Source organism: Oncorhynchus kisutch, linkage group LG18 (genome assembly GCF_002021735.2).
Source record: "Oncorhynchus kisutch isolate 150728-3 linkage group LG18, Okis_V2, whole genome shotgun sequence".
In the NCBI taxonomy this organism is placed as follows: domain Eukaryota; kingdom Metazoa; phylum Chordata; class Actinopteri; order Salmoniformes; family Salmonidae; genus Oncorhynchus; species Oncorhynchus kisutch.
Genome location: NC_034191.2, coordinates 72,856,635 through 72,880,699, shown reverse-complemented (window position 1 = coordinate 72,880,699; position 24,065 = coordinate 72,856,635). Strand labels below are relative to the sequence as shown.

Genomic DNA, 24,065 nt, shown 5'->3' with positions numbered 1-24,065 from the left:
ACAGGTAAGACAAAACATTTATTTTTTGTGCTCTAATTATGTTGATAACCAGTTTATAATAGAAATAAGGCACCTCTGGGGTTTGTGGTATATGGCCAATATATCACAGCTAAGGGCTGCATCCATGCACTCCGCGTTGCGTCGTACATAAGAACAGCCCTTAGCCGTGGTATATTGGTCACATACCACACCCCCTCGGGCCTTATTGTTTAATTATAGTGCCTTTGAGTGTTATCAATGCCGCAAATCTCCAACTCATTCTTGTAAGTTCATACCGCGCTTGAACCCTTCTGACTGAATGCCGGTCAGCCTGCAAATCTCCAAGGAAAAGGCAGGGGACTTAGATTGCTGTTACTGCAGGTGAGATTTGGTCATCTCACAAAGCCTTTACATTCCCAAACCGGTTAGAACAGTGGTAGCACATATCTGTCTGTCTGACCACCAGTATTTATTCAGTCCTGGGCTCTTATGTCATGACCGAGTTAATCAAAACTCTCAAATACTAATTCCACTTGTACACACAATCATAAAGGCCTACCATCATCTCATGAGACCGTATTAGACTCATATATAGACTCATATTGTCTCATGGGACGAAGCGAAATGTAATCTTGTGCTATATGACTAACCTTACGCTGAATACAGCATTTAAACACTGCTACTCTGGTCAAAAGGGGTCATTCCATAACAAGGTATGAATCACTTTTCTTTGTCCCTTGACAAAGGCTTGTCTCCTCAAAAGGACTTGGGAAGCTGCGTGATCAATATGCACTGAACACAAATATATACGCAACATGTAAAGTGTTGGTCCCATGTTTCATGAGCTGAAATAATAGATCTTAGAAATGTTACATACACACAAAACAGTATTTCTCTCAAATGTTGGGCACACATTTGTTTACATCCCTGTTAGTGAGCATTTCTCCTTTGCCAAGTAAATCCATCCACCTGTCAGGTGTGGCATATCAAGAAGCTGATTAAACAGTGTCATCATTACACAGGTGTACCTTGTGCTGGGGACAATAAAAGGCCACTCTAAAATGTGCAATTTTGTCACACAACACAATGCCACAGATGTTTCAAGTTTTGAGGGAGCATGCAATTGGCATGCTGACTGCAGGAATGTCCACCAGAGCTGTTGGCAGATACGCACACCTACGCCCCATCATTAGGGCACACCTGGACTTCATCACTACCCTGATTACTCCCCCTTTATCTAGCACTCCCTAGCATCACTATTCTGGCAGTATTAGTTCTGTGTTCATGTCAAGACGCTGCTCTTGTTTTGTATTGCTCTATGTTGATTATTATTAAACTCACCACCTGCTTCCTGATTCCCTGTGTCATCGTTACAGAATTCTGCCTTTACAAATGAAAGCAGCAGGGAATCAGGACATTCCCAGATGATCGGTGAACAGGGACACCTATTTCACCAACACCACTACCAGCTGGCGCAACTGGGGATGGCTATGGATGAGGTTTTCTGCGTTCTTCAATGTCTCGACATTACCCGAGGGGAATCCCTTCCAACTAGCGAAGGATTTTCTACCACAAGTCGAACCAGCACCCCAGCCCATCCAGCTGTCTGCCCAGGTCAGCGATGCCCATTTGTCCCTCCCGGACAAATATGACGTCACTTTCTATTCCAGTACTCCCTCTATTTCGCTCATCAGACTGGAACCCCCACTGAGAGGTCCAACGTTGCCACGGTTATTTCTCTGCTGACCGGACAGGCGTAGGAGTGAGCTACGGCTGTCTGGGAGAGGAGGAGCTGGCTTCCTATGAGGGATTCATGGTTCTGTTCAGAGGAGTCTTCGATCATCCACCGGAGGGCAGAGAGGGGAGGTGAGCTCCTTCTCCAACTACAGTAGGATGGCCAGACCGATACGGAGTATGTCCTCACCTTCCGGACCGTGGCACTCTCCAGCTGATGGAATGAACCGGCACTCAACATCCTATTCAGAAGAGGATTGCGCAAAGAGGTCCAGACCGAATTGGCATGCCAATACTGCCGAATCTCCTTTAACGCTCTCATCGTCATGGCCATCCTTCTGGATAACCTATTTCAGGAGCGTCGGCACCCCCATCGCCTCTCTCCCTCCTTCGTTGACCATTCTGTATCAGAGCCTGACTCCATGGAGGTAAGGGCCACATGCCTCCCCGTGGCTGAGCGATGCCATAGGAGACAGCTGGGGCTCTGTCCCTATTGTGGTCAAGAGGGGCACCAGCTTCAATGGTGTCCGGTACGTTCCAACCCGGGTTCCACGAGAGCGTGAGTATTCCATCATCACTTTCCACCAAACCCTTTTTAGTGTCGATTTCACTAGCTGGCTGTCCCTCATCTACTATTTCTACAGCTCTAGTGGATTCTGGTGCCACGGGAATGTTATTGACCAGGCCCTTGTCGCCTGCCTGAACATCATCTTATACCTGCTCTCCTCTCTGGTTCAAGCGCTAGATAATCAACCACTGTGATCTGGGATTATCACACACATCACAACACCATGCACCCTCACTGTGGAGTCCATATATCCATCATCAGTGCACCCATACAAAAGATAGACCTCCCATGTCTCCAACGCCATAACCCCACCATCTCATGGTTGAGGATGACAATCATGGACTGGACACCCAAATGCCAGAGGACCTGCTTTCCCTTCCCCTGTGGTTCCACATCGGCTGAGAGTCCTGTAGTTGCCCATCAGCCCAACATCCCGGAGGTATACCAACACATGCGGGAGGTTCTTTCCAAAACCAGTGGCAACTGTCTCCCTCCTCATCTCCCCTGGGACTGTGTCATCGACCTACTTGCAGGCTCTGCACCCCCGTGCAGCCACATCTACCTTCTGTTAATGACTGAAACGAAGGCTACGAAGGAGTACATCCGTGAGGCACTCCAACAAGGTTTCATCCACATGTTCACCTCCCCTGTGTCAGCAGGCTTTTTCTTTGTGGCAAAGAAGGATGGAGGGTTACACCCATGCATTGATTACAGATGTTTGAATGCCATCACCACTAAATACCGTTACCCTCTCCCGTTGGGTCCCGGCAGCGATCAAACAGCTCCACGGGCTGTTTGATCGTTTTTTTTTTTTTACCCAATTGTACGTGTGTAGTGCCTACAATCCTATCCGGGAAGGGTAAGAATGGTTGACATCTTTCAGCACGGTGTCCAACGACAAGGTAATCCACAAACATGTTATCCATGTGCATATGACTCAGAGAAACTGTCTCCTGCAGAGAGGAACTATGACTTCGGCGATCAGGAGCTCCTGGCGGTGAAGTTGGCATTAGAGGTGTGGAGACACTGGCTGGAGGGTGCCTAGGACCCATTTCTTATCCTCACCGACCATCGGAACCTGGAGTACATACTGCTGAACCCACTCCATGCAAGGTGCTCCCTTTTTTCCACTAGATTTGACTTCAATCTGACATATCGCCCAGATGCATCTACATTCCCACAGGGATAAGGGATTGGCTGCTGACCTGGGTGCATCTACATTCCCACAGTGATAAGGGATTGGCTGCTGACCTGAGTGCATCTACATTCCCACGGTGATAAGGGATTGGCTGCTGACCTGGGTGCATCTACATTCCCAAGGGGATAAGGGATCGGCTGCTGACCTGGGTGCATCTACATTCCCACGGGGATAAGGGATTGGCTGCTGACCTGGGTGCATCTTCATTCCCACGGGGATAAGGGATTGGCTGCTGACCTGGGTGCACACAGCTGTCGTCGTTGGACATCCAGGTATCACCCGCACTATCAATCCTTCTCCAAAAATTAGTGGTGGTTCGCAGGACGCCACTTGCTACGTCAACTCCTGTTCCGTATGTGCCCAAACTAAATCTCCCCGGCATGTTCCAGCTGGGAAACTCTTTCCCGGGCCTAGCTTCCCTGGTCTCATCTGTCCATTGATTCTGTCACTGATCTCCCCTCTGATGGTTTCACCACTATTTTGGTGGTTGTGGACAGATTCTCTAAATCCTGCTGTTTTATCCCTTTCTCTGGTCGCCCTACCGCTCTCCAGACTGTTCCATCAGGCCATCCGGCACAATGGCTTTCCAGAGGACATCGTCTCTGAACGTGGCCCCCAATTTCCGTCACGGGTATGGAAAGCCTTCATGGAGAAGCTGGGGGTCACGGTCAGCCTCACTTCTGGGTACCAGCCTCAGTCTAAAGGGTAGGTGGAGCGCATAAAGCAGGAGCTGGGGAGGTTTTTGAGGAGTCACTGCCAGGACCGGCAGGGGGAGTGGGCCCTGGGCGGAGTACGCTCAGACTTCATTGTGTCACTCCTCCACTGCGTGGCCATTGGCTAATCAGTGTTCTTGGCCACTGAGAGAGCTTGGATCAAACGGGACCCATAACTAAACTTAGGCTTCAGACAAATCCCTTGACATAGGGGTCATTTCAGACAAACGAGATGGGTATCAAACCATTCCTCATATCAACCCCCTGAGGCTCCTCCAGAAGGCACATGTCAAAACACTGACACACTCTTTGGGCTTTAAATGGGTCTCTTTAAGAGCTCGTTTATTGGCCGCCCAAAGGGGTTATTACAGCAGAGCAACAAAGATAGAGGGGGTTGAAAGACAAGGTGTTTTTTACTATCGTTTCCCTGGTGATTAGTGACAGGTCAACAGTGCAACGGCACCACCACGATTGGTGTGGGTTACACCACACACCAACGCAATTGTGTAGCCTGAAGGCAAAGTTGCAACAGAGGGGAAAATGCTCAAATCCATTTCAAATAAATCTATAAATGCAAATGCAGTTCTTGGTATGGCACACTGCTAATTCTAGCAATGAGAGTTGTGAAGAAAGATCTGCTGACAGCTTGTTTAACCTACATGACCCAGAGCAGCTGAAGTCAGTACATCATACAGATGTAGGATCTTAATTTGATAGCCTTGTTGCAGGAGAATTTTCAACCGCAATGCAGTAAAATGTCAAACCTGAAGTGTATTTGAGGTTTGAAATAGCTTTTCTAAAGTTTGTCATTTCCACTTTGAAATGTCAGACTATTTTCCCTTATGAAAATCATATCTGTCACGCCCTGGCCTTAGTTATCTTTGTTTTCTTTATTTTGGTTAGGTCAGGGTGTGACATGGGGGATTTATGTGTTTTATCGTGTCTAGGGGTTTTGTATGTTTATGGGGGCTGTTTGCCCTTTCTAGGTAGTTTTGTATGTTTATGGGGCTGGCTCCGTTCTAGGCAATTGTATGTCTATGGTTGCCTAGATTGGTTCTCAATTAGAGGCAGCTGTCTATCGTTGTCTCTGATTGGGAACCATATTTAGGCAGCCATATTCTTTGGGTGTTTTGTGGGTGATTGTTTCCTGTGTCAGTGTTTGTGTCATACAGGACTGTTTTGGTTAGGTCACGTTTATTGGTTTTTGTATTTGTGTTCAGTTTGAGTTTTTCTTATTAAAAACCATGGACACCTTCCATGCTGCGTATTGGTCCGATCCTTGTTTCACCTTTTCAGAGGAAGAGGAGGAAATCTGCCGTGACAATATCAACCGCAACAAAAATGTCCATTAATTATAATTCACATTTCCTGTCGCTGCAGGATTTTTTTTTCCTGCTGTAGGAGACTGGCTCAAGTTAAGTTCCTACATCTGTATAACGATAGCAGCCAACGAAGGGCTCACAGTGTTAATAAAGTAAAGTCAGACCTATAGTTTGAGGCATACATCTGGGCATCTGTGAAATACCAAGATAAATATTTATGCACTTCCCCAGAATAAAAAATATTCCTAACAAGAGGAAAGATTCCTTCCTGTTTAGAGGAAATACAAGAAAGGGATAATTAAAAAAAACAAGCAGTCCGATAAATCACAGAAATGTCTGTATTCACACAGAGAATACCATGAGCTGCAAAACAAATAATGAACCCATGGTCATCAGTGGTGTCTGCTAGTAGTCATGGTGGTATCTGCTAGTGGAGAGTCATGGCTTGCTTTGCTTTAGCAAAACAGACGCTGGTCATGTCAGAATGTGTTTCTACCATTGAAACAAACAAACAAATACATGTGGGATACAATGTTTCAACCAGGCCTGGTCTGCTGCCATGTAGTCCATCCAGAAGTCTTGATATTTTACCCAGAAATCAGTTCATCTGAGCTTGACATGTGGTTGGATTTGATACAGACACAAGTCTTGGAATGTAGGCCTACTGTACCAACACAGTCCTTTTCATTTTCTGTAATTATACAAGATTTGATTATAATTGTAATGACACTCTCTTTAAAAATGCCATTACACCAGAAAAGGGAAATTGGGGATACCTCAAGGTATCAAGCTTGGTAAAAGACCTTTGAGCAGGTTATATTTACATATATTTTCAGAGATGCTATGACTGGGAGATGTAACGTGGACATGCCCATTCTGTGATTGACTGGACTCCTTTGTGTCGCCACATTTATAGCATGGCACACTGAAGCGTTTGGAAAAACAACAATAGGGACCCTGATGAAACCTCGGATGAATCCTCCCCATAGGCTATAGCCCTTGTGTAGGCTTTAGACAAACAAGAGGCAAAACCTATAAGTGACATCCTTTCCATTTGTAGTGTTAATTAACAATGAAATTGGAGTATGAGAATGCATTTGCCCTCATTTCTTTCCCTCTCACAATGCTGGGGGTCGATAAGAACACACAAGTTGAGAGAACATTCCAGATGAGCCTATTGCTGATAATAACAAGACTTCAACTGAGAAAAGCTTTTGCTTAGACTCATAACTATGAATTCATAACTATCTCTCTATATATACACACAAACAGGCAAGTGAGGCAGCGTGAGTTGTGGATGTCTTGCCAAAGGCGTTGATGATGTTTTGACAGTTTTATGCAAATACAAAGGCTGTTAATCATGCGCAACCCCATAGCAAGCATGCATGAGCCTGGTATTTTATATAACCAACAAACCCCCTCATAGCACAGTCAGAGGCTCCACTTCTGGATACCTGACATAGGGGAACATGGTGTGGGTTTGGAGGAATACAAGCAAAAGCTTCAGCCATAACATCGATCTGATGTGTGGTATGATATCACCTTAGTGGAGAATGCTCTGGACATAGCAAATCCAAACGTGTTGCACATTTCTGTTTTAATGTTTAAATGTCTTACATAAGTGCTGAGTCATTATGTGCTATTTTCACCAACTAAATATGGTGAATATGGTCGCCGCTTTGCTGCTTTAATAGCCTCCACTCTTCTGGGAAGGCTTTCCACTAGATGTTGGAACATTGCTGCGGGGACTTTCTTCCATTCAGCTACAATAGCCTTAGTGAGGTCGGGCACTGATGTTGGGCGATTATCCCTGGCTCACAGTCGGTGTTCCAATTCATCCCAAAGGTGTTCGATGTGGTTGAAGTCAGGGCTCTGTGCAAGCCAAACAAGTTCTTCCACACTGATCTTGACAAACAATTTCTGTATGGACCTCGCTTTGTGCATGAGGGCATTGTCATGCTGAAATAGGAAAGGGCCTTCCCCAAACTGTTGCCACAAAGTTGGAAGCACAGAATTGTCTAGAATGTCATTGTATGCTGTAGCGTTAAGATTTCCCTTCACTGGAACTAAAGGGCCTAGCCCGAACCATGAAAAATAGCCCCAGATCATTATTCCTCCCCTACCAAACTTCAGTTGGCACTATGCTTTGGGGCAGGTAGCCTTCTCCTGGCATCTGCCAAACCCAGATTCATCCTTCGAACTGCCATATGGTGAAGCGTGATTAATCTCTTCAGAGAATGCGTTTCCACTGCTCCAGAGTCCAATGGTGGTGAGTTTTAGACCACTTCAGCGGTCCCATTCTGTGAGCTTGTGTGGCCTAGCATTTCGTGGCTGAGCCGTTGTTGCTCCTAGACATTTCCACTTTACAATAACAGCACTTACAGTTGACAGGGACAGTTCTAACAGGGCAGATATTTGACAAACTGATTGTTGGAAAACTGGCATCCTATGAGGGTGCCACTTTGAAAGTCACTGAGCTCTTCAGTAAGGCAATTCTACTGCCAATATTTGGCTATGAGGAATCCACTCATTTGAAGGGGTGTCCACATACTTTTGTGTGTATATATATATGTATACACACATATATACACACACACATATATATACATATATATATATATACTAGCCTATATCTTATTCATGTTTTTAAATATATATTCATATCTATATATAATTATGTTTTTAACATTAATCAGTTATTGTATTTCTATTATTTTTGTCCTGATTAAACTCTGTTATTTTGCAGCTGTTGAAGCAAATGATTTAGTACAGTAGGTAAAACAACATTTAAGCTTTAAAGGGTTTTAACCTAGTACGAGATTCGACTTTAACCGAATCCCCCGTTAATTGTCTTGACTTTCAGGACCTTGGACAAGAGCACAGCGGTTCGCGTCGCCAGGAAAACCACCGCGCGACAGCTTCCGCGTCTACTTAGCCAACTACATACACCTCGAAAGGTCAGTTATTCGGGAGAACAGCTCGCTGGTACATTGAACAAACATCTCAGTGTCACGGCTTTTGAACTGCGATGGCACTCTCTGATCTAGGCTACCCTGGCATGCGAGGCATAGCCTGCAGACACCTGTTGTCCTTTATTATAAATTGTCTTGCCGCTCTTAGTTGATGTTATCTGATGTTAAAACGTGTTTTAATACTGTAACCTATATATAAATTGGAATCACTCTTTGGATCACATAAAGACAAAGGACAAGTGTAACACTAACCAACACAAATCCCAACCAATTTTTTTGTGCCAAATTTGAACAGAAAAACCACGACACCGTCATCGCTTTGAAGACTTGAACCTTTTGTTCTACTGTTGTTCCCTTATCATTTCAACCCATGTAATCAACCAAAGAGTGCTTCTAAACATGATTACCAAGTGGGGAAACTAATCCCCCGTGCTCGCGCCACGGTGATTTCCTAACAACATATTCAAAGCATTAAGGGTTGCGCATTTCCGAAAACCCTTTCCCAAATTAACATTATTACAACTTAAACAACTAGTAGCCAAGCCTATAATCTTTAAATCGTAAATGAAAGCACAAGTTGTTTCACCACTGCATATGCCAAGTCAACTGTGTAAAATGTTTGTTTTTTTAACAACGCTACATATGTATTTAAGTCTGTAATGAAAAAGCTAAATTATCGTAGCCTAAGTATAATTTCCATGAATTATATCCCATATATGATATTCATTAGCCTATTTGAAAATATGAAATACCCTATTGGCCCCTCGAAAGGTTAAAATTAGTCTAACAGTCAACGTAAATCAATAGACGCCTATTTTGTGAACCATAGCCTACAATTTAGCTGAATTGTACAGGTTAAATGGGCTATGTTTAGTTAAAGAAAAAGCGTAGGGCCAGTAGGAATCTAATGACATATTTTGTTGAGGTTAGGAACCGGCACTGGACAGCAAAAGTAGATGAAAATAGTCTACTTACATGTGAATCTCCTTTATTTACAGCATTGCGTCCCCCAGTCTATTTCAACCAATTTTGGCATTTCCATCCACTGGAAGAGATAAGGCCATGTCGAACACTCTTTACACAATTCCAAACAATCCGAATACCTTATTTGAAAAGTGTTATAATTATTTCGAAGATACCATTTGTTTTGTTAATGCAAGGTGCACCCAATGATTCGAAAAAAACGCGCGTATTCTACCAGTTGTTAACCCAACTCATTATTGGGCATATTTTTAACGGTTCTGAGTTGACCATTTATATTTTATTGCACTTTCCAATAAATAGACTCAAAATAAATGATTTAATATGCTCCGTGCAGAAAGTCGTTGTCCACAAAGCTGTTGATTTAGTCCAAGTAGTCTATAACAACTTTACGCGCGACGGTTTACCGCAAGACGCGTCGGTGAGATTCTGTAACCTGTCTCGGAAAACGAGTCCGGACCCTTTGATTGCCCTTGAGCCGCGAAGTGAGGAAGTCAGACGTTCAGAGGTAACGCCTACTCCAATTTGTCTGTGCTGTTCGGACAGTACATCACATCATCGGCTGTGTTCTTCAGGAGGGCACAAGGCTAATAAAGTTATAGCGGAGCATGCAATAATAGGTTACTAAGTTTAAATAATGTAGAGACGGAATGAGGATGAGCAAGAAAGTCTGGATAATGAAAGTTTTATTAAAGACTCCTTATGATGAGTCTGTAATCCTCCTAGCTTTAGACGTGTCACAAAAAGCACATTGCGCTTTTAAATAGCCGACAGTTGAAATATAGGCCTAGCCCTATAGGATTAAAGGGTTATGCCATTTGATTGATCTTGAATATTATTATTAACTCAACTATTAGTGAGTGTTTGCCTCATCTTGATGGAGACTGTATAGTGACTTGTGGAATCTGTTTCCCAATATAATTAGCTAGTTTAACCTTTTTTCAGGAAGTTAACATTAGGACCAATGTTCTTTTTAAAAACTAGATTCGCTGATTATGAGGCCAATCAAGATTATGACGTTTTCATGGGAACAAAAAATGTTTTTTAATCCAAGGTTGATTTAACGTAGCGCTATAGTTGATCCTTAATGGTTAGAACAACATGAGTCAATAATACAATATTCTATAAATTCGACCACCCCTGTGGGTAGCCTATAATGCAGGGCTCTCCAACCCTGTTCCTGGAGAGCTACCATCCTATAGGTTTTCACTCCAACCCTAATCTAGCGCACCTGATTCTACTAATTATCTAGTTGATAAGATTAATCAGGTTAGTTACAACTGGGGTTGGAGATAAAACGTAGAGGAGGGTAGCTCCCCGGGAACGGGGTTGGAGAGCCCTGCTATGTGTGTCGATGCCTTGTGGCCTGCGATTATACAGGCATCCCAATTCTGATATTTTGCTTCACTAATTGGTCTTTTGACCAATCAGATCAGCTTTGAACAATATCTGAAATGAAAAGATCAAATGTGATTGGTTAAAAGACCAATTAGTGTTGAAAAAAAGATCAGAATTGGGCTGACTGTCTAAACGCAGCCCTAGTGAATCAACGCATTGAAATGTATTCCAAACCTGAGTTCATTACCCCCTCTGCTGGTAAAGAGTAAGAACAGCCTGTTGTAAATTGCACTGACAAGTTTACATTACAGTAGGCCCACGAGTCAGCATCACTGCTACCCTGGTCCTAAGAGGCTGGCAAGCCATCTGCAAAACAGAGATACTTAGCCTATATCACATGGAAGCCATAATTAATCAACTTGATAAATAATTTCAATAAGCATTTCTCTACTGCTGGCCATGCTTTCCTCCTGGCTACCCCAACCCCGACCAACAGCTCCGCACCCCCGCAGCTACTTGCCCAAGCCTCCCCAGCTTCTCCTTCACCCAAATCCAGATAGCAGATGTTCTGAAATAGCTGCAAAACCGGGACCCGTACAAATCAACTGGGCTAGACGATCTGGACCCTCTCTTTCTAAATGTATCTCCCGCAATTGTTGCAACCCCTATTACCAGTCTGTTCAACCTCTCTTTCGTATTGTCCGAGATCCCTAAAGATTGGAAAGCTGCCGCGGTCATCCCCCTCTTCAAAGGGGGTGACACTCTAGACCTAAACTGTTACAGACCTATATCCATCCTACCCTGCCTTTCTAACGTATTTTAAAGCCAAGTGAACAAACAGATCACCGACCATTTCGAATCCCACCGTTCCTTCTCCGCTATGTATTCCGGTTTCCGAGCAGGTCACGAGTGCACCTCAGCCATGCTCAAGGTCCTAAACGATATCATAACCGCCATTGATAAAAGACATTACTGTGCAGCCGTCTTCATCGACCTGGCCAAGGCTTTCGACTCTGTAAATCACAGTATTCTTATCGGCAAACTCAACAGACTTGGTTTCTCTAATGACTGCCAGAGTGTGAAATCGGAAGGCCTGTTGTCCGGACCTCTGGCAGTCTCTATGGGGGTGTCACAGGGTTCAATTCTCGGGCGGACTCTTTCCTCTGTATATATCAATGATGTCGCTGTTGCTGCGGGTGATTCTTTGATCCACCTCTATGCAGACAACACCATTTTGTATACTTCTGGCCCTTCTTTGGACACTGTGTTAACAAACCTCCAAACGAGCTTCAACGCCATACAACACTCCTTCCGTGGCCTCCAAATGCTCTTAAATGCTAATAAAACAAAATGCATGCTCTTCAACCGATCGCTGCCTATACCCACCCGCCCAACTAGCATAACTACTCTGGACGGTTCTGACTTAGAATATGTGGACAACTATAAATATCTAGGTGTCTGGCTAGACTGTAAACTCTCCTTCCAGACTCCAGACTAAGCATTTCCAATCCAAAATTAAATCTAGAATCGGCTTCCTATATCGCAACAAAGCCTCCTTCACTCATGCTGCCAAACATACCCTCGTAAAACTGACTATCCTACCAATCCTTGACTTCGGCACTGTCATTTACAAAATGGCCTTCAACACTCTACTCAGCAAATTGGATGCAGTCTATCACAGTGCCAACCGTTTTGTCACCAAAGCCCCATATACTACCCACCACTGTGACCTGTATGCTCTCGTTGGCTGGTCCTCGCTACAGAATTCGTCGCCAAACCCACTGGCTCCAGGTCGTCTATAAGTCTTTGCTAGGTAAAGTTCCGCCTTATCTCAGCTCACTGGTCCCCATAGCAACACCCACTCGTAGCACGCGCTCCAGCAGGTATATTTCACTGGTCATCCCCAAAACCAACACCATCCTTTGGTGACTAGAACGAATTGCAAAAATCACTGAAGTTGGAGACTTATATCTCCCTCACTAACTTTAAGCGTAAGCTGTCAGAGCAGCTTACCGATCGCTGCAGCTGTACACAGCCCATCTGTAAATAGCCCATCCAACCAACTACCTACCTCATCCCCATATTTGTTTTTGTTTTTCTGCTCTTTTGCACAACAGTATTTCTACTTGCACATCCTCATCTGCACATATATCACTCCAGTGTAAATTGCTAAATTGCAATTACTTACTACTAATTACGCCTCTATGGCCTATTTATTGCTTTACCTCCTTACTTCATTTACACACACTGTATACAGATTTTTCTATTGTGTTATTGACTGTACGTTTGTTTATGTGTAACTCAGTGTTGTTGTTTTCGTCGCACTTCTATGCTTTATCTTGGCCAGGTCGCAGTTGTAAATAAGAACTTGTTCTCAAATGGCCTACCTGGTTAAATAAAGGTGAAATAAAATAAAAAATAAAAACCCTAACTCATAACCCTAACCTTAACCCCTTGCCTAGTTAATGTTTGGCACTTCACTAACATTAGCGTTAGCCACCTAGCTAACGTTAGCCACAACAAATTGGAATTTGTAATATATCATACGTTTTGCAAATTATGAACATATTGTACAAATTGTAATTCAGAACATATCATACAAAATGGATGATGGAAATCTACAAATTAATACATACCATATGAAACACAACATATCATACTAATTGGAGTCTCTGTCACGCCTGCTCCCGCTCCCCCTCTCTGGTTCTCGAAGGGCGCTTGTCACCATTGTTACGTGCATCAGCACTTCATTGGACTCACCTGGACTCCATCACTTATTGATCGCCTCCCCTATATCTGTCTATTCCTCAGTTTCATCCCCGTGTCAGCATTATTTTCGTTTTGTTCCCCCTGTCCAGATGATGTTCTTGTTTTGTTTCATGTCGGTTATTCATTAAATATTCACTCCCTGTACTTGCTTCTCGTCTCCCACCGTCTGTCCTTACAGTCTCCCGGATTTACATTAACTATTTTACATCTACCCCTGGGTCCAGGTTGGTACATTTGGATTTCAGGGAAAATGTATTTGAGTAAAAAGTATATATTTTCCTGAGGAATGTAGTGGAGTAAAAGTAAAAGTTGTAAAAAATATAAATAGTAAAGAAAAGTAGCCTACATATAGCCCCCCCCCCCCAAAAAAAATACTTAAGTAGTACTTTAAAGTATTTTGGTTTACCTAGAGCGGCAAACATGAAAAACAACCCAATAATTTAAAAGAATGTTGCGTGGTGGCTTCAAATACCAAGTAAATAAAACACCACTAGATAGTTTCATTACAGAGAACAAACTGCATCACCTTTTTATAGGAAACAGGTGGAGGTGCATTCGCCAAGTCACACCTGCAACCAATCAGAGCACACAAAACAATGAATTCAAACGGACCAATAAGTTCACCGTTTCAATTCACTTACTTTAATATAGGCACTTCTATAGTCTCAGAAACCCAGGCCTAGGATCAATGGTAAATAGTGGGAGCCAACCCATCTGTATAGAGAGACTAGCACCTCAGGGTGTGCAGCTACATTTAAGGGCACTAAATTCCTAGTCCCCTTGAGGGACTGGATAAATAGTCCAAGACAGAAATTAACGGACATATCCGTGATAAAATCCAGACAGAACACAGACAAATGTAGGCCTTTTGTTGAAATTGCAAACCAGGCAGGTACTGTTATGCACTATATGATGAATCCGGAGGCGAATATCACTTTGGTTGACTTAAACAAAACAATAATTAACATAACACAGGAGACTGTCTTCACTGGACTTGTTACGACGGCTGCACCAGGACCGACTTGCCCAATCACCTTTTAGATGACATCATGAATATCCTTGCGCCATGTGCTTTAATAAAATTGCTCCAGTCCAACACATCACCCTTTCTTTTAGTCTTTTAAGACGTGTTTCTAAAATGTTTACACTGTTTATAGTTCATCGCTCTGTAATAAACTTTTGTCTCCTTAACATATGACTTCATAAACAAACTTTTCAGACTTCAAAGTTCAACAACTCATGAAACATCAACTCATTTTCTGTTTTTAACTTTCCTTAAAACAGTCAGTCTCTTGTTTCTTCAACACTAACTAGATTCTACCCTAAGGTGAGCTGGGTGGACTGCAAGTCACCTTCACAGCTGCAGTGAGGTTATTCTGCTTCATAATGCAGGCTGTGTGTTAATTACTGCACATACTCTCTGTCAAGTGGTTTGACAACTCTGCCACGAGAAGTCAAGTGCACTGGAGTCTGTGGTGCTGTGACAGGAGTTGGGTCGGCATCTGGAACAGGTAGGTACAACTCCGTGTCACACTCTGGGTGTTTCTCTCCACCCTCTGAAGCACTGGGGAGGGGTTTCAGGTGGCGTGGATTCCGACTGTGGTGCAGAGCTGTCTGCCAAGCATGAACTGTGCTGGGCTCATACCTGTGGCTGGCGGTGTCATTGCTCTGTAGGTCATGAGAGCTAGGAATAGGTCAGCCTGTTTCAGGATCCCTTTGGCTGTCTGCACTGCTCTCTCTGCTTCACCATCTGCTTGGGAGTAGTGGGGGCTGGTGGCAATGTGTTTGAAATCATAGTCCTTTGAGAATTGCGTGAAAGCTCTACCTGAGAACTGGGGACCATTGTCTGTAATTAGAATATTTGGGCATCCCCACCTAACGAATATGTTCTTCAGTTTAGCTCTTGTAGTTTCTCCTGACATGTCTTTGAGGTAAGCTATTTCTATATATCTAGAGAAACAGTCTCCAACTACCAAGTAGTGTTGCTTGTTGAGTTCACATACAGTCAAAAGTTTGGACACACCTACTCATTCAAGGGTTTTTCTTTATTTGAAACTTTTCCAGATTGACTGACCTTCATGTCTTAAAGCAATGATGGACTGTCATTTTTCTTTGCTTATTTGAGCTGTTTTTGCCATAATATGTACTTGGTCTTTTACCAAATAGGGCTATCTTCTGTATACCACCCCTACCTTGTCACAACACAACTGATCAAACGCATTAAGAAGAAAATAAATTCCACAAATTAACTTTTAACAACGCACAACTATTAATTGAAATGCATTCCAGGTGATTGTAACGGCTCTCTTCTATCTCCTCCTCTGACGAAGAGGTAGAACAAGGATCGGACCAAAATGCAGCGTGATGATGATTCATGATATATTTTAATGAAGGAAAACCTATACATACAGAAACTACAAAACTAACGAAATGAAATAATGAAAACCGAAACAGACCTATCTGGTGCAAACACAAAGACAGGAACAATCACCCACGAAAACACTCACAGAATATGGCTGCCTAAATATGGTTCCCAATCAGAGACAACGATAATCACCTGACTCTGATTGAGAACCGCCTCAGGCTGCCATAGACTACGTAGACACCCCACAAAACCCCTAAGACAAAAACACACCACAATGACCCATGTCACACCCTGGCCTGACCAAATAATTAAAGAAAACACAAAATACTAAGACCAAGGCGTGACAGAACCCCCCCCCCCCCCCTAAGGTGCGGTCTCCCGGACGCACCTCAAAACCATAGGGAGGGTCCGGGTGGGCGTCTGTCCATGGTGGCGGCTCCGGCTCGGGACGTGGACCCCACTCCATAAATGTCATAGTTCCTCCCCCTCGCGTCCTGGGATAATCCACCCTCGCCGCCGACCATGGCCTAATAGTCCTCACCCAGAACCCCACTGGACTGAGGGGCAGCTCGTGACTGAGGGGCAGCTCGGGACTGAGGCAGCTCGGGACTGAGGGGTAGCTCGGGACTGAGGGGTAGCTCGGGACTGAGGGGTAGCTCGGGACTGAGGGGCAGCTCGGGACTGAGGGGCAGCTCAGCACTGAGGGGCAGCTCAGCACTGAGGGGAAGCTCAGCACTGAGAGGAAGCTCAGCACTGAGAGGAAGCTCAGGCAGGTAGTTGGCTTTGGCAGATCCTGGCTGGCTGGCGGATCTGGAAGAGTCTGGTTGACTGGCAGATCTGGAAGAGTCTGGTTGACTGGCAGATCTGGAAGAGTCTGGTTGACTGGCAGATCTGGAAGAGTCTGGTTGACTGGCAGATCTGGAAGAGTCTGGTTGACTGGCAGATCTGGAAGAGTCTGGTTGACTGGCAGATCTGGAAGAGTCTGGCTGACTGGCGGATCTGGAAGAGTCTGGCTGACTGGCGGATCTAGCTGCTCTGGCTGCTCCATGCAGACTGACAGCTCTGGCTGCTCTATGCAGACTGGCAGCTCTGGCTGCACTATGCAGAGGCAGCTCCATGCAGACTGGCATCTCTGGCTGCTCTATGCAGACTGGCAGCTCTATGCAGACTGACAGCTCTGGCTGCTCCATGCAACCTGGCAGCTCTGGCTGCTCCATGCAGACTGGCAGCTCTGGCTGCTCCATGCAGACTGGCATCTCTGGCTGCTCCATGCAGACTGGCAGCTCTGTCTGCTCCATGCAGACTGGCAGCTCTGGCTGCTCCATGCAGACTGGCAGCTCTGGCTGCTCCATGCAGTCTGACAGCTCAGGCTGCTCCATGCAGACTGGCAGCTCAGGCTGCGCTGAACAGGCAGGAGACTCCGGCAGCGCTGGAGAGAAGGAAGGCTCTGGCTGCGCTAAACATGCGGGAGACTCCGGCAGCGCAGGAGAGGGGGAAGGCTCTGGCTGCGCTGAACAGGCGGGAGACTCCGGCAGCGCAGGAGAGGAGGAAAGCGCTGGCTGCGCTGAACAGGCGGGAGGCTCCGGCAGCGCTAAACAGGTGGGAGACTCCGACAGCACTGGAGAGGAGAAAGACTCCGACAGCGCAGTAGAGGAGAAAGGCTCCGACAGCGCAGGAGAGGAGAAAGGCTCCGACAGCGCTGGAGAGGCGAGGCGCACTTTAGGCCTGATGCGTGGTGCTGGTACTGGTGGTACTGAACCGAGAACACGCACAGGAAGCCTGGTGCGGGGAGCTGCTACCGGAGGGCTGGGGTGTGAAGGTGGCACAGGATGGGCTAGACCGTGAAGGCGTACTGGAGATCTTGAGAGCAGTGCTGGCCCAGGACGTGCAAGGCTAGGGATGTGCACAGGAGGCCTGGTGCGTGAGGCTGGCACCAACTTCACCAGCCGACTAACACGCACCTCAGGACGAGTATGGAGCGCTAACCCAGGTGCCATCAAATCCCCGACACGCTCCGTCGGACGAATATCGTACCTAAAGCACCAAACTAGCAACTCCCTCATTACTCTCTCCTCCACTTTCCCCATTAACTCCTTCACAGTCTCTGCTTCACTCACCTCTAACACCGGCTCTGGTTCTGGTCTCCTCCTTGGCTCCTCACGATAAACAGGGAGAGTTGGCTCAGGTCTGACTCCTGACTCTGACACACTCTCCCTGAGCCCCCCCCCCAATCATTTTTTGGGGCTGACTCTCGGGTTTCCTTCTGCGCCGCCGTGCTTGTCTCTCCAACTCCATTCTCCTATAACCTGCTTCGCACTGCTCCAGCGAATCCCAGGCGGGCTCCGGCACTCTCTCTAGGTCGACCGCCCACCTGTCTATTTCCTCCCAAGTAGTGTAGTCCCGATATTGTTGCTCCTGCTGCCGCTGTTGCTTCTCCTCATACCAGCGCCTCTCAGCTCTCGCCGCCTCCAGTTCTTCTTTGGGGCGGCGATATTCTCCAGGCTGATCCCAGGGTCCTTCTCCGAACAATTCATCCTCCCATGTCCGTTCCTCCTTTCGCTGCTTCTGATGTCGCTGTTGCCTGTTACCACGCCACTCGGTCCGGGTGTGGTGGGTGATTCTGTAACGGCTCTCTTCTATCTCCTCCTCTGACGAAGAGGTAGAACAAGGATCGGACCAAAATGCAGCGTGATGATGATTCATGATATATTTTAATGAAGGAAAACCTATACATACAGAAACTACAAAACTAACGAAATGAAATAATGAAAACCGAAACAGCCCTATCTGGTGCAAACACAAAGACAGGAACAATCACCCACGAAAACACTCACAGAATATGGCTGACTAAATATGGTTCCCAATCAGAGACAACGATAATCACCTGACTCTGATTGAAAACCGCCTCAGGCAGCCATAGACTACGTAGACACCCCACAAAACCCCTAAGACAAAAACACACCACAATAACCCATGTCACACCCTGGCCTGACCAAATAATTAAAGAAAACACAAAATACTAAGACCAAGGCGTGACAGTGATTACCTAATGAAGCTGGTTGAGAAAATGCCAAAAGTGTGCAAAGCTGTCATCAAGGCAAAGGGTGGCTACTTTGAAGAATCTCAAATATAAAATATATTTAGATTTGTTTAACACTTTTTTGGTTACTACATGATTCCATATGTGTTATTTCATAGTTTTGATGTATTCACTATTATTCTATTATGTAGTAAATAGTAAAAAATAAAGAAAAACCATTGAATGAGTACGAGTGTCCAAACTTTTGACTGGTACTGTATGTCAGCTACTACTCTTTCCCATGAGCGACTGGGGAGTGGAGTGGTGATCAGAGGTTCCACCCTCTGAGTAGGTTTGGACTCATGGCACTCTTTGCATGTACTGACTAGTTAATCCAGGCCACCACACACTACCTCTAGCTCGCTCCTGGCACTGGCCATTGTGTCTTTAACATCTCAGTTCTCATGTCTTGAGACACCACTATTCTATTACCATACAACACTAGTCCTTGTGAGGTTGGGAGGTTCTGTTGGGAGGTCTAGTAGGCGTTTACCTTTTCTAGCCCTTTGGTTGCATACTGTCACATAGTGTTCCACCATCTGCAGCTCTGCCGCTCAGTTTCCTGTGTTCCTTGTTTCATTAAAGTCAACCAAAGTGATATTCGCATTCGGATTCTTCATATAACACATAACACTACATGTTGTCAGGAGATGATCAATGAAGTTTCCACCTCCAGAAAACTTTGACTTCGGTCGCCAAGAACACCTGCCAGAATGGCGCCAATGATTTCATTGTTACAGGATAGCAACTAAACAGCTAAACAAAGAGGATGGAGAGTAACAGGTTTGCACTCTGCTTTATTCGCTGGGGAAAGAAGCTGAACAAGACATTCACGTATTCTGAGGATCGGAATGATTCTGAGATTGTCATGGGTAAACTGGACAATTATTTTGTGCCCAAAGTGAACACTATTCATGAAAGAGCCTGTTCTCATCGGTGCACCCAAAATCCCGCAAAACCCACCGAGGAATACATCAGAAGCCTACACGAGCTAGCTGATACCTGTGCTTTAGCCACTGTCAAGAACAAAAATGTCCGTGACAGGTTGGTCATAGTTGTCAGAGGAGCTTCAATTAATGCCTGACTTGATGCTCGCCAAAGCGGTAGAACTTGTGAGGCAGTCAGAGCAAGTAAAGGAGGATATTAGCAAACAAGTGGCTAATGCTAACGGTGCACAGCTCAATGAAGAGTATGTAGTAGCATACAAATGCAAGTAGCACAACGGAAAAACAGAGACACAGAAACGGGCATAGACAAAACAAAGGGGCCAAAGCAAAAGGACACAATGTGAACATGATAGGACGCAAATGATTCAGATGTGGTAAGGCACATGCTAAAGTGGACAGGTGTGCTGCTAAGAATGCTGAATGCCGCAACTGTAGGAAGCTGTGGCATTTCCTGGTTGTTTGTCGCTCCCGTGTGGTCAACAAGGTTATTGCACCCAGCAAGGTTATTGCACCCAACAAGATGACCAATCAAAATAAGCCTGAAAGATGATGCGGTGCCCTACAGTGTAAACACAGCCAGATGTGTGTCAGTGCCCATCCTCCCCAAAGTGAAATAGGGAGCTTGACCGCATGGTAGCGAGTGGTGTGATCACAGCGTTCAGGGAGGCTACAGAGCGGTGTCCTCCTATGGTCCTGGTAACCAAGAAGAACAAAGACCAGCTGAGGGTTATGCGCTGTACCTGAGAAGGTTAAACAAATCAATGAAAATGGAGAAATACATTCTACCCATCATAGACGATATCCTGCCAAAGCTTGCTGGTGCCAAGGTGTTGTCTCTTTCAGATGCAGCAAGTGGCTTCTGGCAGATTCCACTATGCAGAGAGAGTGCCAAGCTTACCACGTTCATAACGCCTTTTGGAAGGTACTATTTAACAGACTTCCATTTGAAATCACTAGTACCCCAGAAATCTTCTAGCGTGAGATGACCGAGGTCCTGAAGGACCAAGAAGGTGGGGACATGTACATGGATGATATACTTATTTTCTCAGACACTTCAGAGGATCATGAGGTGAGACTCCAGAAAACCCTATACACACTGGAGATAGGAGGTTTTGAAGCTCAACCCAGACAAATGTCTACTGCGCCAGAAACTGCTTAACAACCTAGGACACTGCATCGATGAGAATGGCATTTTACCTGATGAGGCCAAGATCCAGGCCATCACCCAGTTGTAGCCGCCAAGTAATGTGTCTAATCTGAGAAGGATCCTGGGTATGATTCACTACATAGGCATGTACCTACCGGGTCTAGCCGATGTCAACAAACCATTCAACAACCTGCTCGAGAGTGATGCTACATGGACATGGAGTGCAGTGCAGGAGGACACCTTTAGGAAGGTAAAGCAACTCATCACAGAGTCACCTGTACTGGAATTATATGATATGACAAAGCCTACCATAGTCAGTGCAGATGCCAGTAGTTATGGCTTAGGCTAGGTCCTACTACAGATGCAGTTAAAGCCAGAATAGTATTTCCCCGGGACTCTCACAGATGCAGAGAAGCACTATGCACTGATGGAAAAGGAGTGTCTCGCAGCAGTCTGGGCATGTGAGAAGTTTACCAGATATCTGTATGGCCTAGATACATTCACACTGCAGAGTGATCACAAACATCTTATTCCACTGATAAACTGTAATGACCTTGACTTAGTGCCTTTGAGGTGTCAGAGACTGTTGATGCGCATGATGCATTTTAACCCTACAGCCAAGTATGTGCCGTGGAAACAGCTTGTTTTAGAAAACACCCTTTCCAAACACTCCCAGGCAGCTGTTACACGAGAGATCACAGAGCTGACCAATGAAACCGAGGCCCATGAGGATGCAGTTCATCAACCAAGCTTGATGTCATCAAGAAGCAGACACAACAGTATGCAGAGCTGCAGATGGTGAAACATTAAGTAACATAAGACAGGAGACTGTCTTCACTGGACCTGTTTACGACGGATGCACCCGGACCGACTTGCTCAATCATCTTTGCATGACGTCATGAATATACAGTACTTGCTTGTAATAAAATAGTTCCAGTACAACAGATTGCAGGATAGATTCAAGCTCCAAATAATACCTTGTTTAATCTCAGTGTTTTGATTTTTATGTTACAATGAACCCGTCCTCCTATAGCTCATCCCACCCGCCTCCTCTGACATACATTCATGCTACACACACACATCACAACTGATGCTACCATACTCTTATTATACTGCTAAATTTAAACACTTGCCCCCCAATCCCAATCCCCCCTTCCCCAAAACACATCCCTAGCCGCGTCCTCAGAGCATGCGCAGACCAGCTGGCTGGTGTGTTTAGGGGCATATTCAATCTCTCCATATCCCAGTCTGCTGTCCCCACATGCTTCAAGATGGCCACCATTGTTCCTGTACCCAAGAAGGCAAAGGTAACTGAACTTAATGACTATCACCTCGTAGCACTCACCTCTGTCATCATGAAGTGCTTTGAGAGACTAGTCAAGGATCATATCAACTCTACCTTACCTGCTACCCTAGACTCAATTTGCTTACCACCTCAATAGATCCACAGACGATGCAATTGCTATCACTCTGCACACTGCCATATCCCATCTGGACAAGAGGAATACCTATCTAAGAATGCTGTTTATTGACTATAGCTTAGCATTCAATACCATAGTACCCTCCAAGCTCATCATTATGCTCGAGGCCCTGGGTCAGAACCCCGCCCTGTGCAACTGGTTCCAGGATTTCCTGACGGGCCGCCCCCAGGTGGTGAAGGTAGGATACATCCCCTCCACTCCGCTGATCCTCAATACTGGGGACCCACAAGGGTGTCTGCTCAGAACCTTCCTGTACTCCCTGTTGATCCATGACTGCGTGGCCAAGCACGCCTCCAACTCAATCATCAAGTTTGCAGACAACACAACAGTACTAGGCTTGATTTCCAACGATGACGAGACAGCCTACAGGGAGGAGGTTAGGGCTCTCTGAGTGTGGTGCCTGGAAAACAACCTCCCACTCAACGTCAACAAAACAAAGGAGATGATTGTGGACTTCAGGAAACAGGAGAGAGTGCACCCCTCTATCTACATAGACAGGATCACAGTGGAGAAGGTGGAAGGTTCCTTGGCGTACACATCACTGACAAACTGAAATGGACCACCCACACAGACAGTGTGGTGAAGAATGCGCAACAGAGCCTCTTCAGCCTCAAGAGGCTAAAGAAATGTGGCTTGTCACCTAAAACCCTGACAAACGTTTACAGATACACAATTCAAAGCATCCTGTCGGGCTGTATCACCGCCTGGTATGGCAACTGCACCGCCCGCAACCGCAAGGCTCTCCAAAGGGGAGAATCTGCCCAACGCATTACCGAGGGCAAACTACCCTCCCTCCAGAACACCTACAGCACCCAATGTCACAGGAAGGCCAAAAATATCATCAAGGACATCAACCACCCGGGCCACTGCCTGTTCACCCCACTATCATCCAGAAGGCGAGGTCAGTACAGGTGCATCAAAGCTGGGACCGAGAGACTGAAAAACAGCTTCTATCTCAAGGCCATCAGACTGTCAAACAGCCATCACTAGGACATTAGAGGCATAGACTAGAGGCATAAACTAGAAATCACTGGCCACTTTAAGGAATGGAACACTCATCCCTTTAAAAATGTTTACATATTTGGCATTACTCGTCTCATATGTATATACTGTATTCTATACTATTCTACGGTATCTTAGTCACTTAATAATGTTTACATATCTTGCATTACTCATCTCATATGTATATTCTGTATTCTATACTATTCTATGGTATCTTAGTCACTTAATATTTACATATCTGGCATTACTCATCTTATATGTACTGTATATACTGTTTTCTATACTATTCTACTGTATCTTAGTCCGTTCCGCTCTGACTTCGCTCGTCCATATGTATATAGTCTTAATTCATTACTACTTAGATTGTGTGTATTGGGTGTATGTTGTGTAATTTGTTAGATATTACTTGTTAGATATTACTGCACTGTCAGAGCTAGAAGCACAAGCATTTCGATGCACCTGCAATAACA

The 24,065-nt window shown here is 45.2% G+C and overlaps 1 protein-coding gene across 2 annotated transcripts in view; it reads right to left on the bottom strand.

The window, feature by feature from the left end:
• LOC109909635 (sodium channel protein type 4 subunit alpha) overlaps positions 1 to 9,894 on the bottom strand; it is a 207,742-nt gene extending 197,848 nt beyond the window's left edge. For both annotated transcript variants that reach the window (XM_031796748.1, XM_031796749.1), the window contains exon 1: positions 9,462 to 9,894. The gene's annotated coding sequence lies outside the window, so the exon portion shown is untranslated. The remainder of the gene's footprint in view (positions 1 to 9,461) is intronic.
• Between the last annotated feature and the right edge of the window lie 14,171 nt (positions 9,895 to 24,065).